Raw genomic sequence first — 19,567 nt, 5'->3', positions numbered from 1 at the left:
CCTCTGTATTTTTTAGTGGATACAAAGATGAATTTTATTTATTTTGAAAAAAAAATATATGTCAATTTCTTTCCTTATGAAATGTATTTTATACATATAATGGACATTCGTTTATTGTTTTTAAAGGAAATTATTAAATCGCTGGCAAACACATAACAAAATTCACTCACAATGAAAACAAGATTATGTACAAATAAAGCAAAAAATATTTTTGGGGTCTTTTACTTTTGTTTTACAATATCTCAGATAAAAAGAGTATGTCAAATAAATAAATACAAATGAAAAAATAATAGATATAAAGGACATATGAACTGAATGCAAACTGGCCCGTGCTTTGACAATCGACAAAAAAAAACCTCCGTTAAACAATGCTAGACAATATAAAGAAATAATAATAAGTTTTTAAACGTTTGAGAATCAAACAATGAATGAAGCAAAACAATGGTACATATTGTGTATGAGTACGTTCAGATTGAATACCATTAATGTTATTGGATCTTATTGTATGTACATAGAACTAACTAAATACAAAATACTAGAAACAATTAGTCATTGATAATGGTAAATAATATAGAACTAACTAAATACAGAATACTATAAACAGTATATAAATAATATGGTCTTAGTTTATATACTTATAGAACCAATTCTAAATTTTAAAAAAGCAACGTAAAGAGAACTTAAAAAATGAAAGCAAAACGGATTTAACGTCCTACTGTTCTGCACCGACTGGGCTAATGAAGACGGGCATACGCCATACAATATGCGATGGAAGAAATGTTTACAGAACAGCGAAATTATTAATAAAGAATTCCAGCTATCAAGGGATCCTATTAGTGCACGCCAATGTGTACAAGGAACCTCAGTTTTCGTCCCATCCGAACGACCATATGCTGTATCTTATCAGGCCCTCCGCCCTGCACCACGCTTGAACATCCCGATGAACATTTTCGGTGAACGTCTTTCTCACTGAGCCATCGCCGAATAATTCGTATAATATTATTATATTATTAATCATTTCGGTCAATGAAACTGTAGTTTGGTGTCAGTTTGGTTTTTTTAGGTCAGAAATTTTGTCGTTTATATACGTAAATACACGGAAGATGGTTCTGTGAAGTAAAATTATTGTTAATTACTGAATGACCTTTCTCTAGTTTTCATAAAGCAATGAAAATGAAATGAAATGAAATGGGGTTTAACGTCCTACTGTTCTGTTCCTAATGGGCTAATGAAGACGGGCATACGCCATACAGTGGCTATGAGGGAAATTATGCCTGACTGCAACGCTACGGCCTACTCTTATATCGAATTTCAAATGCCAAAGGATATTTTACGTGTACGCAAATGTGTACATGGGACCTCGGTTTTTTTTTGTCCCACCATCCGAACGACTAGACAGCGGTCATTTGTCAGGACCTCCGCTCCGTCCTGCACCACTGACAAGGTGAAACCACGCTGGAAAACATCAAGCAATGATACAGATAAAACACTAATATCAGGGCAGTATATATATACATGTAAACAAAACAGTGGATGAATAAAATGGAGTTTAACGTCCTAATTTTCTTCACTTTCCGGGCGGATAAACAAAAACATCCCTCAATGTTTTAATAATATCAGACCATGAAAAAGCAACTGGCCGCTATAATGATTAGAACACAGCAGCAACAAAAATGGCGCTTTAAACAGCCTAAGTGACGTAATACTTTAGCGTGAGTGATGTTTGAAGGATAATGATACTAGCGGGAACACAGACAATTAGATAAGGCTCATTTAGTTATTGTTGAACTAAGATTTAGCGACGTGATATCATTTTATTACAACAAAAAGCAATACATATTATTATTATTTCATACTCATTTTTTATCAAATGATGAAAACGATAAAAGGTACAAACAAGTATCATTGCAATTGTTTATTGTATTTTCACACTTCAAAGACAGCCGACCGTCAAACTACACAGGTATCTAAAACTATTATCGGCTGTCAATAAATTGTTTTTAAAAAATACCAATAAAATAAATTGAAATGAATTGAATTATGATTTGTTAGTTCTGATTTTATTTCAGAAAGCACAAATGTACTTTTTATGGTTTAGATATTTTCAGATTTCAGGTTAGCAGAAACATTTGAAGTCGCACCCATTAATATTTTTTTCTTTTGAATATTTTCATTCATAGCATAAATAAAGTAATTACACCGATATTAACAGAACAAAATTAATCAAATCAAATTGCCAAAAAAATCTGAATTTGTCAATTTCTTGATCAATTGTTAAATATTATAAATAAAAAATATAAATATCTAATAGATTTAGAGGACATTTTTTAATAGTCACGCGAAATGTCTTGTGAAATACGAGAGCTCCACCAAAAGACTTAACAATTATAGGTGGAATTGACTTTTGATACCGTCTGTAGAGGCTGTCGACGATATTACCACTATTACATGTAGGTATTGTTTTTAGAGATTCAACTTCCACATTATTTTGGTTTGCATAGGATTTTAAAATCCTTATATTGACGATCAGGGGGGCTTTAACCCAAGTCAATTAATTATAAAGATTATAAGTATAAACTAATCGCTAGGATTAACTAATGGAAAAGAAAAAAACCACGTCATTCCAGCATGTCAAGTACTCATGTAACCCGATTAATGTACTACCGGGAAGAAGAAAATATCATAAGACAGAGACCTGTTTGATATATTGTGCTAACAGAATTTATTTCTTTTGGAACCAGTTTCTAAAAGACTCTGGTTGCTATGTATGCCAGAACTGTGAGCGTTGTTATAGCAACGTATAGGATGAGTACAAGATTTCCCTTTAATCATTTCCTGGATGAAAGAATGAAAAAAAGAGACAAGAAAAAATAAAGGAATATAAAAACCCGGATTAAAATACAACAAACGTTGAAATCAGCTGTTGGTGAAAAATTTTGTTTTTTTTCTTTTCTTTTACTACAATTGTATAATTTTAGTTCATGAATGTCCTCGCAGTATTTACTACTATATGGAATATATAAGTCATTTTTCAGGCATATCCCCGATGAACTTCGTTGTACAGTTATAGCGAGGTATAAACTATACAAATGATTTTAATATTTTTCCAACATTTAAATAGAGTATATTTTACCCTTTGTAGAATACGTATTTTAAATATTTTCTCGCTTCTTATGTATTTAGGAAAAAAATCGCGAAGTTAATTTTTTTTCTAATAAAATGGCATTTTCTTTTAAATAAAATAGGAAAATCTATTAATTATTTAATCACAATGGCCGACTCCAGGTTAGTTCAAGTAAGTCAATCAGACATTTAATATCGTTGGGTGACATAATTGTAGATAAGAATGATCTTGGAGTGTCCACAACCGTAAATGTCACAAACGATTTGAAGTGTAATGCACCCGATAGTTTCCAATCCATGTACACGGACCTAAATTACTATAATTATTGTACTTTAAACCAAGGTGTTTCAAAGCTGGCGAAATATTTCGAGGACCATCTTAAAATTTCAAAATCTAGCCAAGATTCCACCTTCATTGTAGAAAAGCAACGAGTGTAATTCTCGGGGCACTATTTCACAGGGGCTTGTAGTGAATGATTGTAGTGTTTGGTTACAGAACAAGGTTTCAATTACTAGATGTAGCTTTACGTCTGAATAAATAATGCAAAACAGAAAATAATAGGTACACCCGTTTATTTACTTAATCTGTTAATGTTGTAATACCCGAACAAAGATTGACAATTAAACCATCTCGATTTACTATCATTAAATGTATTCAAATACTTACAAGGATACGTTCAGGCGAAAAGTGTCAAATATTTGTAAAAGTGCCTTCATACCACGATCGAATTTTCGTAACCTCTAGTAACACAAACTTGAAACTAATATGTAACCAGCAATGTCAGATAATAGTAGTATCTTTAACTCTACTACTTTCAACCGAAGTATAGTTCATCTGTGGAAAAAAATACAAAATGAAATAAAATAATAAAATGGAGAGAGAGGGGGGGGGGGGCTGTTAACGTCCTGAAATGAAATGGGGTTAAACATCCTTCTGTTCTGTTCCGAACTTGACTAATGAAGACGGGCATACGCCATATAGTGTGCTATGAGGGACATTTTGCCGGACAGCGGCACTACCGCCTACTCTTATATCGAATTTCAACTGTCTAGGGATCTTTTACACGGGACCTCGGTTGGTTTTTCGTACCATCCGAACGATGTTGTCAGGCCCTCTGTCCTGCATCACTGACAATGGGAGAACCACGCTGGAAAATGTCGATGGACTTTCTCGGCCAATGCAGGGATCGAACACCCGACCTCCAGGCTAGCGAGACAGCGCCTTACCCACTTAGCCACCGTAACCCCCCTGTTAACGTCCGAATGAAGACGGAAAGCAAATGTGGCACTACGCAACCGATCTACAGACACGATAACATAATGTTGAAAGTTCGAGGAACACAGACATAATAATTCATTAAGATGCATTTAGTAATTTAAACTAAAAAACAAATATTATAGGCTTCAAATCACAAGGACGAGAGATACTTTGTAGAAACGTAACTCCGATTAAAATTTAGTAATTATCTTCTATAGAACTGCTGTTATTGTTTTGAAGACCTTTATGTTGTTTACGAAAAGTGTGGTTATTGACCCCATACGTTCCATTTTGTAATATTGACAACCGAATAAAGACAACAACGTTCTTAGTTGTATCAATATTTCGCTTATTTTGTTCTAAATAAGAAATATGAAGATAAATCATCAGTTACAAGTTTCATTTCTTTACAAACAAAACGTTAATGTTTTAACCAACTAAAGTAATTTGGAAACAGACCAATTTATTTCCGTGGACGTGTAATACGGACGTAAATATTTCAGAAGTGTTTTTATTCTAATACACCGTCTATATATTTTTATATGAAACTTTTATACATGGAATTAAAGAAACTATCTAAAATAAAATTGAGTTCCCATCCTATTGATGTGAAATAGGCCAATATGTATCGACGTATATTAAACCCAAATTGATTGTGATATATTGAATGACATATAAAAATGGGCGTTATGGACGTGAATAAACTCATTCTTTTTTTTCTCCCACCTACATATATCCACCTGAGGGACACCATCTGGCGGTGAGATAAATAATACTTGCTTGTCAATTTCACTTTTATAAAAATACTGATTTATGTCAAGTCAATTTTCAATAATTAACATAGTAATACCGACTCGTTGTTACCGATCAATTTTTCAACCCGGATTCATATTGAAATGAAACGTAAAGACGCGTTTTCCTTTCATGATAAACAAATAATAAAATACTGTAATGTAATCCGACGTATCAGATACACGTTCATTGTTAGGGTATTAATACTAATAGAAAATATCAGCGTTTAGCGTCTATTGGTTTTATTATCAACCTATTTTCTGTGGCTTATTGCTAATTCAGATTTGTTAGAGAAGGAGTGAAAATGTTACGGGGATTTGAATTAATAAAATAAAGTGATAATAAGATATTATTTGATATTAACTGATGGAAGGTTGTTTCGTATTTATAGGTTTATAAACACATCACTAATAAAAATTGATTCATAACGGGCGGTTGTGGAACAGTTGGGCAGATTGGCCACCCAAAACATAGTTCCAAAATGAAGTCATAAGATAGTATAAGAGCTAGAGAATACAGTATTTATAGGTTTCTTAACGGGCGGATTTTGTAAAGATCGCCACACAGAGAAATAGTTCCAAAATAGTTCTAATGTTTGACATAGTACAGTTAATATATCTGTAGCGGAACATAACATGTCCTTAACGCGATTCGACTTTCCACATTTGGCTGCTCTGTTGCACCCGACACTTTCAGGCATCTAGTATATACAAGGCTTAATTGACGATCAAATGTAGTGAAATATTCATTCTAAAACGTTTGCAATTATTAAAGATTATGTGTAATCTGTGTTGATATCATTTGGCCTCTCTGTTGCGCCTGACACTTTCGAGCAGTTAATATATGCAATGTTTATATGAAAAATGCAGTAACATTCCTTTCAAAAACTTTAATAATTAAATTAAAATTATTAAAGATTACAAGATTTCATCTTTGCTCATATCATTGACGTAGAAACAGAACAGCAGGACGTTAAACCCATTTTATTTCATTTCAAATTCTTGAAACAAAATAACATTAAAGTTAGATATCATCAAACATTTGAAAATAAAATAAATTAGATTTATTTACATTAAATGAATAAAGCAACTTGGTTCTCCTGTCCTTACGGGTTCTTAAATCCAAATGAAATATTTCTGACATTCTGAATATAAATTTTGTTTTCAGTTATATCCTTTGTTTAATTTACTATGTCAGGGCGGACGTGCAAAAGAAGTGCACACTTATATTTTCCTAAGTGACTATAAGAACATTTTCAAAATTATTTATTTAATCATATAAATAACCCATTGATGACATAAGTGTATGCTAGTTTGCTGCAGTGGCCCCTACTTTCTGAAATTCGTACATAATATTTTAAAGTATTTAGATCCGGTGTATTCTAATGGGTGGGCATTCCCCAAGTAGTTTACGAAAGTGTACAGAAGTAATGTAGAGCCACTTTGTATGACCAGAATCATCATAGTAAAATTAAATCGTTAGTTTTCAAGTAAATTCTAATTTTGTTAAATTAAAAAATGAAATATAATTGATGGGTCCGGACATAATGTACACCAACAACATGATAAAAGTTATCATTGGGTTACGAAAAAGAATTGCTTCCCTCTGCCTTTTAGTTCGTGGACATATGTACTTGGCCGTTTTGTTCAATGACAGTGTCCCGAATTCATAATTGCTATAGGAAAATGCTGGCCTATTGAAAGCCAACGGGGCTTTATTCTTTCAGCTTTAACGTCAAAGTATTGTTGGTCAATTTTTAATATTTTCTACTTAATAGACCTGATCGCGATTTACCTAAATATTTTGTCTGTAATTCTTTTTTACGACTTTGATCCGGACATAATCTACACGGACAGTAAGCTACGTAATGCACATGGACAACATGACAAAAGTTATCATTAGGTTACGGAAAAGAATTGCTTCCCTCTGCCATTTTGTTCGTTGGCATATGTATTGGGTCATTTTGTCCAGTGATATAATGTCCCGAATTCATAATTGCTATATATCAAAATGTTGGTCTATTGAAAGACATCGTGGCGTCATTATTTAATCTTTAGCGTCAATGTATTGTAGGTCAATCTGTAGTATTTTCTACTTAATTGCCCTGATTTACCTAAATATTTTGCCAATTTTCGTCTGTAATTCTTTTTATACGACTTTGTCCCGATGTGTTTTATTCTTTTCCTACCAATTTAGATCGCCTGTTAGATACAATATGCCTTGAGGCGAGATTTTCTCCGGTGCCGACATGTTTTAATTGGTTAGAAAAGTGTTTGTTTTAAGTCGGTCGCCTATAAAAGCAAGGACAATGGTGCTGAAGTTCAGATTCGTTCGAAAATTATTCAAAATTTTCTCCTTGCTTGGGAACGATGCTTCATTTTCACCCTCGGGCAAATTTGTCGTATTGGACAAATGTACTGTTCTCACAGAATAGTTTGATGTTGAGAAAATCAGAGTGTAAAATAGGACTAAGAAGAGGAGGAAACGAGACAGGCGCCATTAACGAGAACGCCACGAGACAGATTGAACATGAGAAGCAGTGTGACATGAGTTTTAGAACGCTAGAACGTGCTCACGTGGTATTAAGAGCTTTAACTAGTTATTTTGAAATGTCTTGTAGAGGTTTGGCGAAACAATGGACCACAATTAGGGATATTAAAGAAATTTAGTTACTTGTAGCTGTATAGAAGATGGAGTCGCCACTCTCTACGTGCGATCTCGCGTTATGAACAAGATCCGCGTAAATTAACGTGCGGTTTAGATTTCAGTTGAGCCACTTTTCTTCTGCCATGTCGCGTCTGTAGGATATCCGACCCCCATACTCCTTAATTTGTATCAAATCTTAGAAATGTTAGCCACGCATCTGCTCAAGAAATTTTGATACATGATGACATTTTAAATGAACTACAATATAGTTTATAATTAAATTAAAATTCAAATCTTTTTGAATTTGAACTCACGTGCCACTTAATTTGTATGAAATAAAAGCATTGTCGACCAATGTACTTAATGGTTATAATATAAATTCAATGAGTGTGTGAAAATAACAATTTATATACATTAATAACAAATTTTGAAAATAATTTAAAATACACAGTTATTCAACATATGTGTAATGGTATGACGAAGTTGTACTGCAAGATGATGAATTAGGTACATGAAAATGTACAACGAAACCGGATAGGCATGTGACCAATACCCATGCTAAAGAGTGAAAGATATAACAATATCTGCCAAATTGTCTCTACTCATTGTAAAAATGGCTGCTAGCTTAGCTTGTGCTTTTCTCGTTATAAAAATGGCTGCCAGCTTGTGTTCGTCTCATTATAAAAATGGCTGCCAGCTTGTGCTCTGCTTATTTTAAAAATGTAGCTGCCAAATTGTGCTCTTCTCCTTACATGAAATTTCTGCCAAATTTGAATTAGTCCCCTGTAACCGTCAACACATCTATCGCACTTAAAATAAAAATGTTTTTTTAATTTTTCTTATGTCACCCCTGATAATTTCATTTTTCAAAAAAAGAAAAAAAGAATTATTTATAAGAAACTTATTGTTTCATTATAACCCTAAAAATATAATACAATGTTAATTTGCTTAATGCTATACAAAATCTTTTTTCTTTTTTAAAAAAAAAACAACAATTAATTTTTAATACCAAAGATATAAAAATAAACAATAATTGTTATTATTAAGTCAACAATTATGTGCCAGAGTATACCACAGAGAAAACTTGTAGTTATTCTTGTGTCATTATGAATTATTCAAACCATCTTGAATGTTTAAGCTATCCATGGATGATTTAAAACAAAGAAATATTGGTGAAGAAAGTATGGGCGTTGTTTCTAAGACAGAAAAAATTAAAAATTAACCTTCTGTATATAATGACATGTATAGATATGCAGGGGGTTTTTTTTTCTTGTTTTTTTTTATTATTTTTTTTTATTATTGTTCACAATGGTGATACTTCTTCAATAATAGGTATTATCAAATGTATATTTTTCAAATTTAGGAAACATGTAATAAAATAGTGTTTAACACCCTATTTTTCTGCTCCAACCGGGCTCGTGAGGACGGGCATATTGCATTCAGTGTACTACGAATTTATGCTCGGACATCGGCTTTTCCGTCTACTCGAATGCCCACTGTCAGGGGTTTGTTTACCCGAAGGCCCATGTGTACACGAGTTGAGCCTCTGTGTTTCGTCCCATTCGAAAGAATAGACGATTTTTGATTCCCCACCATACACTGACACGGATAAACCAGACAGGAAATTCGCAAAGAACCCTCTCGGTCAAAGCCGGGATCGATCCAGGGACCGCATATTCATTGAACCACCATGACCCCCCCCCCACCACCACCACCACCATGCTTGAAATACACTTATTATAACGTTCATTACTTATATAGTGTAGGTGTTTATTAGACTATAAGTTTTATGATTTTGTTATTGGTTATTCTGTGGTAGAGGACCAAATTTTTAACGTAGTTACAAATTCACAAATTCATCAAAATAGGTAGACTATAGGATCTATGACGTACATTATTTATATATACATTAGTACGACTTTGCTGGACTGTCGGTTGGTCATCAATATCCTGCGATTATTTAAACCTATATAAAATTTAAATAAAATAAGTTTCTACACATCAAAACACTCAAATTAAATATTTGACTCCGTATTTGTCCACGTTTTTCATCTACATATAAATTTTATAAAAAATAAGTTACCACATTGCCAAATACAAACATTTGCATATTCGTCCATTAATAAATAAAATAATTTTCAATAAAGCAAAATGCCTAAATGTAAACCACATGATTTTGCAAATTGATTTGTTAAATTGGATCCTCCTTTTCAATCAAATCATAGCTCTGTACATGATAATTCGACTAATGTGTAGCTGTAATTATTGTGCTGTTTTTTCAGGACAATTAAGCCGATTGTAGCAACCTATATTTACTAGCAAAGAGTACCTTACAATGGTTAAAGTGTTGTATTGTCGTCAGAACAATAATTATAGTATTTTAACATTTCTTAGTGTAAATACCGTTAGTGTTTCTATGAAAAAAACATCAATCTAGAAATTCTCGGATCCCAGTCCTTATCACAGCAGTGCTATGAAGGTACCATGCTGTTCATACATGTTTGTAATATTTTTTTAAAAAAATGATACTGGCTCCTCCTATGGGACAAATCTTTAAAGTTGATTTACAAATCGTAAGTTATGTGAGCCTATTAATTGGTTTTGTACATTGAGAGAGATTTAAACAATTACAACCATTTTCCTATTTGAAATTTCCAATTCAAATTCTGCTAACAATTCCTTAACTGTAGTAGTACAGAAATATACTAAGAATATTCTTTTAACGATGTCTGAGTGTTTGAGATGTATCTTAATATGTTTTAACGTATTTACATGTATTACTATTCCGCTATTCACAACATATAAGTTGTGAACACTAACACAATAACTTTTAATAGTATATTTGCAATATTTTCTTATATTTTAGCATATGTGGACACTATAAACATCTTTCAAGTTACTCTAATTATATTTATGTATCACTTAAGATATATAAAATAATTATAGGGATGATTTCTGTCTTTTATAGTCAGTCTCTATATTAGTTTCTACAAGGGCTAGAACAAAATACAATAACAACTGGCCAGGTTTCTATTACAGTTAGTCACTTAAAATATAAATTGTTCAAATTATCATAAGAATACATTAATAACTACATAATAATATTGACTATTTTGCTATATTTTTAGCGACTATTGACACTATAAATATCTTTGATGTTTCTCTAATGCCAACAGGACATTTTCCAAAGCTTCTCTAATTCTAATAGGACATTTAAAACAATTATTTAATGGAATATTAACACTATAAATATCTTTTTAGGTTTCTCTAATTCTGTTTAGGTATGGAAATATTCTGAGATATGTAACCAGCAGTTTCATAAATATTCTGAGATATGTAACCAGCAGTTTCATAACAATCAGAAACTCTCATATGATAAGAGCAGAATAATTACAATTTATTAAAATATAAGAACTAATAATGTCTGGTCTAAAAAGCGACTAGTGGACTACCATTTAGAACATGCTCAACATCATCCCAAGAAGTAAAAATAAAAAAAGAGATAATTATAAACTTGACAAGGTCAAAGATTTGTCTTTTTGTCTTAGAAAAGTTTTTGCTTTCTATCTTGATTCCCTCTCTAAAAAAATCCATGCCTATTGTACTTTTATCGTTTGAATAAGAAGGGGGCCGGAAGAAGCGAAGGGTGTATTGAAAGTTACATCGATGACTATTTAACTATTTCGAGGGTTGCATTTTATCACAGATTTACGTAACAATAGAAATACAATAGACTCCAATCCAATCTCAAAATCTTAAAGGAAGTATTGTTCTTCGAAATTAAATTCAATTCATAGGAAAATCTTAAAACAAAAGCGGTTCTATTTATTTCTTTAATATAATAGAGACATAATAGGAGTAATTATTTGACATATAGAAGTCTCTACAATAAGTCAAAAAATCTACTTCTGTTTTTGACTTCACGAATTTATAATTACTAACAAGAAAAAAGAAATGTATTTTTTTTGTTCACGAGTGCAAAACAATTCACTGTATATGGATGATGATGATGATAATATATAATATTTTCTTACATTAGCAACATGCCTTTTAAACTATTTCAAACAGCTGTTAAATTTGGTCATGGTTATGTTTCACATTTAAAATATCAATTTATAAGGAAAAGGGAGACCAATTCTTGAATTCAATTTCTGTAAAATTGATAATAATAATTCAGACGCTAACGCAATAATATTTTGGGGTTTTTTTAGATGTAAAAATGCCTTTTTCGGTTATTTATACTTGTCACCACAATGTTTATATCCATGATTTAAACGGGGGAGTAAATCGGTATTAGTCAACATACATTATTAAATTTTTAAATATAACAAAATGTTAAATGGTTGGACATTTTTTTTTAGAATTATGATGGTTTGTATTGGGAAATATTAGTCAATATACATTTTGTTTGATTACAAAAATTTGATATTATATGGTTGGAAATTTTAAAAAGTAATAAATGGTATCGACACTAAATCCCAAGATGTTATAGGAAAGATAGTATTACAAGACAAAAAAACTTAACTACACGATCTTCATTAACCCGGTTGGTGTAGGCAAGTAGGACGTTAAACCCTATTTCATTTAACCAGTTACAGATTGTAATGATTGTAGTTGTGGAGAAATAGAGTTTTGGGTTGGTTATTAGAAATATATATAGTATCTATTTTTAATTCTCTAATCTGGCGTAAAAATAAATTCGTTATTCCCAAAATGACATCGAGACACATTTCCTTCCCGCTATCGACCTGAACCAATACTATACTTCGGCTTCAATTCAAACGGGTTTTCTCTTTGTGTGGACATTTTCACTTTGACTTTGTACGTTAAGCCTGGTATTCAAGATGGGATTAAGACACTTTTTATTATTACATTGACCAGAGTACATCGCTTCGGCTCCAATTTAGACGCCAATTCTGTATACATGGGAACTATCCGAATTTCTGTATGTATCAAGGACATTTTCACTTTCATTTTATAAGTTAAAACCCGTTATTTCGGCCTGAATCGTTCGCTTCGCCTCCGATTGAAACAGACTTTTGTGTCCCTGGCGATTATCTCAATTTCTGTTTTCACTTTGATTTTGTGATTTAAATCCTGAATTTACAGTTGATATTGAAGCACATTTCGCAGGCTACACCCGTCTGAATCCATTTAAACGGGATTTCTATGTGCATGAAGGACATATTCACTTTGAATTGGTGCGTTTTCAGAATTCAAGTTTCTTATTTACTAGCCATGTGTTGATAACTATTGACATTATTAATTCATGCACAAAATAAAATACAGCGCTATGGGAGTATATATATAAAAACCCAAAACTAATCTCACGGACTTATTAAAATACACCCAACTTGACCAAGGTGACTAGCTAGTAGAAATATTCATAACGAATTCATTATTTGTGCATTATGAGCACATCAATCACACGGCTGTCTCATTTCGACGACCATTTCTATGGAAGTTTCTGACGCTTGAATAGAGTCTTCGGCCATTAGGGTTCACATTTGTGACGTAAGACCGTATGCTTACCATTGAGGCTGGGGTAATGGAGATTGACAACTTCGCGTCGATAAAACGCAATTAATTTTGAGATATAGCTTGACACAAGCCTTAATCGCTTTCTGATAGTCGCTATTGTATTTAACGGTATTAAACACTGATTCCAAATCGTTCAATATTGCCACTGTTAAGAAATGCGGGTCACAATTTCTACGCAAGCGTCCGTTTCTTTTCTCTTTTTTCCCTCTTTTTTTTATTTTTCAATTTACACATTTACTAATCTGTGCTTTGAAGATAGCTTTTAAATAATAAATTTGTTTTTCATGCACGTTTTTTTCACAACTATTTATTTTCTTTTACCCATAATGGAAGGATACAAAAAGCATGTTTATACATGACATCTACTGGGACATCTTCATGTATGTAACAAAAACAGCAGTGCTTTGTCAAAAGATTTCACTGTTCGGTCTTTACCAATCACTAAATATATTAAAAGATGAGGAATGTATTTATATATTTAGTCAATGTACTAATGCATGATTTTGTAACAAGCTGGTCACCAGTGTTAACGCTGATTATACAAAAGGATGGGAAGATTATTCTTTCATAAACGGGATAAAATACCGTCGTAAAAGAAACGTCTCGAATATTTAAAAATTATAGAAGGTAGAGAGATAAACTTTTCGTTAATAAATTTAGAATATTTATTGGGTTTTTTCTTGGACAAGATATAAATTTGGTCGACAATAAAGTTCGATTATGTATCAATTGCTTAGGAGGAAATCATTAAAAAAAGATCAAATATGGTTGTAAAAGAAACGGGTCTTGTCAAACCATCTTAAATATAACACGATCGTAAACGAAACATATTTTTAAATAAGGAAGGAACACGTTACCCTTTCAATGGGAAAGTTGGTGTTTATTTTATTTTTAAAAATTAAGGAAATATTGTCGCCAGATCAAGGTTGATAAATGTAGGTGTTGCTGAATAGATTAAGAAGATATTTTTTCTAATAACTTGATAAAAATACGTCGTAAACAAGGTGCTATTTCGTTGCTATATTGACATGCCCGTAATCTCAATGACTAGGCAAGGTTAGGTATCAAATAATGTCTACACCACTTTAACACATTTTACAAAAGATAAACCCAATATTTTGAAAATAAATTTTATTTGAAGTCTCAATAGCATTATTTTTATTAAGTAGAAAAAATATGGTGTCATTTTGTCCATCGGACAGTCGCTGGGGCTTAAAATAAAACCGACTCGGCAGTTCATCATGTCTACCGTATAAGGTTGGCTTAGGCAATTTTTGTTTTAACTTGACGACATTATTGTACTCCGGGATTTGCAAGGGTGAGGTAATTAAACCTCCGATATCATATCACTTCAGTGGATTCCGCTATATTACTTTTAATGTGAAATGATGATGAAAGTGGAGATCATTTATCTTGTCGCCTTTCAGTTCGCTTTATCTATGCCTCGTTTTGTTCAAACGTCTTTTAAACGATGACGACAAATCCCGGGGCTTCAGTCGCGCGCTTCGCACATCTTTAACAAAGGGACATAATCGTTGTACAATATCAACACTGGATAAAATTTCAGTAAGTTGAAATAAACTATTGTCACTCTTTTATTCAGCGACAATTTGTTATAAGATGATAAATCCTGGGTAAACGTGAGTAGGTCATGTATTTCTACATAGAATCTCTATTTACTTTAAGTTGTAAAGACTTGACCCCTTTTATTATATACAATATTGGTATACACAACACATGATGTAAATAATTAAATACAGGTATACAGGTTTATGTGTAACGTATGTTTTGTAACCTACTGGGAATATTAAAATAGTTCTTGTTTCTATTTTACCAGTTACTGGGCATATTTTTGAAAAGTAATTACTGTTGCAGTGTTAGTTTTTAGATATACGCGTTGTGTTTGTTCTAATTTAACTCATGGTGAATATTAAGATAATTTTTAATTTTGTACATGTATCAGTTACTCCTCGAGAATATTAAGATATTTTTTGTGGTAATATCAGTTACAGGGCAAATTTTAGTAACTCATTGTGAATATTAAGATAGTTCATTTCTTGTAATGCAGTTTCTGGTAATATTCAGATATTTTTCATATGAAATAGTTTTGTTTGGTAATAATATAGCTTACTGGAAATTAAGATAGATGTCTTTTGTGGTTGAATTTTTGTAATTCGATATTCTGATATTTATATAAATTATATAATTAATGTTTAAAAATACATAAACAACATTTCAAGAAATATAATATTTAATTTATCCGATAAAAAAATATCACGGTTCTATAATATTTCAACTTCATAGAAAAAGCATAGAGTTTTTAAATCATTTTTTATATATATATAATTTCAAAACCAAACATTTTTGAAAATGATTTGAAATTTTCTTATGCTGCATATGCTAGTGTTTAGGTTTGGTTTTATAAATGACTGCCTATAACTTATGAATGTATATACTGGTAAATTGCTAAATAATATATTAATTCATGTAGCAGGAGAAAATTAAGCTTAAAAATCTATATGCTAGCATGAATCGATTCTTATTGAATAAAACGAGTACTTCGAATGCTTTGTAAATACATGCCGTTTGATTTACAAAATAGTGAATTCCTTGTCAATTATTATTATCACTAAACGTGTCTATCTATACGTGACAAAGTTCAGCATACCTAATATTTAATAATAAACCAGTAAAACGTTTCTTAAATATTATTTTTTTTTCTTCTCAATTATGAATAGTAATGTGAATATAATAATTTGTACATTATTTAAACAATATTTTATTATTTGATGACTCAATGATCTATATTTACCTACTATATATGGATACAATATCAAGCATTGATGCTTATGTAAAAATCTCTTCCATAGACAGTGACCACGACGACTGGATATATTCAACCTTTTAACATATTCTACAGGTTGCGAAAGATAAGAACCATTGAAAAGAACATACAAATAGGTTATTACAGTATATTCATAAGTAAGGCGATGTCGATGCCAAGGACATATATACACATAATGTTCTGATGACTTGCTTCCGAAAGAACCAATCACTAATATAATATATAAAATGTTATAAAAATAGTACATTTGTAGGTTTTGTTAATGGATTATTGTGAATTATTCAAGTGAAAATCTGATATTGTCAACATAACAAAATATATAAATATGGTACATGTTTGTCACATTATATGTATCATTGCACATGCATATCATGTATATAGATTCATTTTATAAAAATACCTGCGTGTGTGCTCGTGTTATTCATAATTCATAACATGAACGATTTATTTTCTTTTTTCTTTCTTTTGTATGGTGTTTTATTATAGAATCGAAAAATATCCTCCTTTTTGTTGCAAATCCCTAAACATATAAATCATATTTTTCATTTCATTTGCTATTAAATAGCATTCTAATGACAGATTAGATGTAAAAATGCTATAGATTTTTGTCTCAGTGGCAATTTCATCTCGTTAATTTGCTAATCGGGTGATTAATATCATTTTGGTCAAGTACATTAAACCATTAAGAAATGAGACGAGTATTTTTTCTCAAAACGTGTTAAAATTCCCACTCTTTTAGTGCGTTTCACCCTCAGTAAATTGCTGATTAAGATAAATCTGACGGCCACTCAAACCCCCTCTTCTCCCTATTTAAGCGAGGGAAATCATTAAAGCGCATGAAACGATTTAAGGGTTCAGCGAAATCATGAAAAATCACACAGGTTCGCCCGAAATCTACCATAGAGAATAACAAAAGAATCCAAATCTGCGGGAATAATTTATAAAAATTGTTTCATTTTTTATTTTGTGGCGGTGTGAATTTAGTTCGGGGGTTATTGTAAATTATTTTTTCTTCACGCATATTTTGTAATAATAAAAAGGTGTATTGTATTTTGATCTTTTTTATATTTCTATTTCTTTTTTTCATTAGTATTTATATTGTTATTGTTGAAAACATAACTACAGCAGAAAATTAATCACTTCATTTTCCAGTTTTCATTTCACTTATTTTAAAAACCCTAAAATATATTAATGTGTTGTTTTTTTTTCAGTAAAAAAGGGACATCTACATCCAATATCACACAAATCCATCTATTCACGTGTGCGTGACAATGACAATTAATTATCGAAACAATTATTGACAATATCAATGTCTTTAATAAAAATCATAGCTCATTGATATCGAACTGTATAAAGTACCAGCATACAGACGATGGATAGATAGTAGAAATATTAATATAATTTAGATATTAAACATAACATTATTTAGATAATACTATAGACTAACTACATATTCTCTTAATTTTATAATAATTTAATGTTTTGTTCTTATTATATATATATTTACTAATTAAATATTTGATTTTATATCATAGTATAATACTGTATACATCAATATGAAAACAACCACTTTGTTATTCATTTATACGTTGTAAAATTAACATGTTGGATATTTACTAAAGAACTGTATATGAAGGTGGTGGTGGGGATGGGAGGGGGTGGCTGAATGGTTAACGGTCTGTTATTGAGTCACGTGGCGTGGTTTCGATTCCCCACTTGTACGTGACAAGGATTAGGGTCGCCTTCCAACCTCGTGGGTTTTCTCCGGGTCCCCGGGTTTTCTCCCACTGCAAACAAATTATTGAAATAAAATTGAACCATACGTTCGTCCCGAAACGACCTAGTTTGGGGACGAAATAACCTAATTTGGACGTTAAAAAAGGCATTTAATATATATATATATACCCGTGATTCACAGGAAATATGAATATTTTTTTTTATTTCATGTTTATGTTGACTATTTGATATCGAATATATATAGAAACATAACATTATGTCTTTGATTCTCGGGATTATTAATAACGTTTACTTCAAGTTTATTAATTGATATAAACCATATATATACGAAAGCATATTAAGCCTGGGAATATAAAAATTGTAGTTGAAAGAGTAACATATATTAATATCATGATCTCAAATAAAAAACAAATGATATCCGGTTTACTACTTTGTGTATCCTTTTAAAAATTTGATGATATGATAAACAAGTACGATACGTGCATTGGCTTACACATTTCAGTTGCAAATTTAATATTGTAATTGTTATGACAGAATATTCATTTTTTTTATAGATCACTGGATACATTTAATAGGAGTGGAATCACTGTGTTATTGTATTTATCATACATCTCGGTCACTTCAAAACTTAAAAGAGTCAGATTAAATCTTTATAATCATTTTTATCATCAAACTATATGTTTATGAATATAATATGATACTAAACCATAATATGATATGGAATTGGGTATTGAATTACTAACTTCTGTAACCGTATATCCTATAATACGTGATCTATCACGATTCCCTTGTTTATATCCAATAGTTGTCTAGAGTTACAACTAGCTTTAAAATCCATATAAGGATTTAACTACTACAATTACCATCAAAAGACGGGTGATGAAGGTCAACATGATAATAAAGACAATTTGGAGTAAGATGTTTAGAATGTTATTTCTGATGTTTAAAAATCTTGGTTAAATATTCCCCCCTCCCTCCCCCAACCCACCCCACCCCACCGTCGCAAATTTTAGAGTAAGTTTAAAATGTTATATCTGATGTTTCAAACCCTTGGTTAAAAATAATCCCACCCTTCTCTCTATCTTCACTAAACAGATGATAAAGAAACCAGAATTTGGACTACTTTTATTTAGTATCTGGTGTTTAAAAATCTTGGATAACAATTCTACCACTTCTCTCTACCCTTACAAAATAGATAAATAAATAATTAAGAAATTCAAATTCAATTAGTTAACGATCAGTAACAAAACCTAGGCTAATCAGGCAAACAATTGAACATGTCAGAAATTGTTTTGGTTTTGAATGTTAATATGGAAAACAAATAATAAATAGATCGTAAACTCGAACACAATAATATTTGAATTTTATCGTATTTCGTATATTCATTATATTTCAGCGATAAATACCGACTATACTTGTTTTGAAACAGCCGTAACAAAGTAATATATAAGTTGACAACTCAAAGCCTCAAATATTTGAAATTTATATTATGTCTTACTCGAATTGTATTTCAACAAATATATACAATCTATATACATTTCAAAACAGCCGAAACAAGTAAAACATATACTGAAAAACGAAAGCCCCAAATATTTGAAATTTATAGTATTTCTTACACTAATTGT

The 19,567-nt window shown here is 31.3% G+C and overlaps 1 long non-coding RNA gene across 2 annotated transcripts in view; it reads right to left on the bottom strand.

The window, feature by feature from the left end:
• LOC126808678 (uncharacterized) overlaps positions 1-19,567 on the bottom strand; it is a 30,318-nt gene that overhangs the window by 6,051 nt on the left and 4,700 nt on the right. For both annotated transcript variants that reach the window (XR_007674718.2, XR_007674717.2), the window contains one exon: positions 3,791-3,958. This is a non-coding gene — a long non-coding RNA (uncharacterized LOC126808678). The remainder of the gene's footprint in view (positions 1-3,790; positions 3,959-19,567) is intronic.

This window comes from Patella vulgata, chromosome 1 (genome assembly GCF_932274485.2).
Source record: "Patella vulgata chromosome 1, xgPatVulg1.2, whole genome shotgun sequence".
NCBI classification, from domain to species: domain Eukaryota; kingdom Metazoa; phylum Mollusca; class Gastropoda; family Patellidae; genus Patella; species Patella vulgata.
The sequence above is the reverse complement of the archived record's forward strand: the minus strand, read 5'-3'. Positions and strand labels throughout refer to the sequence as shown.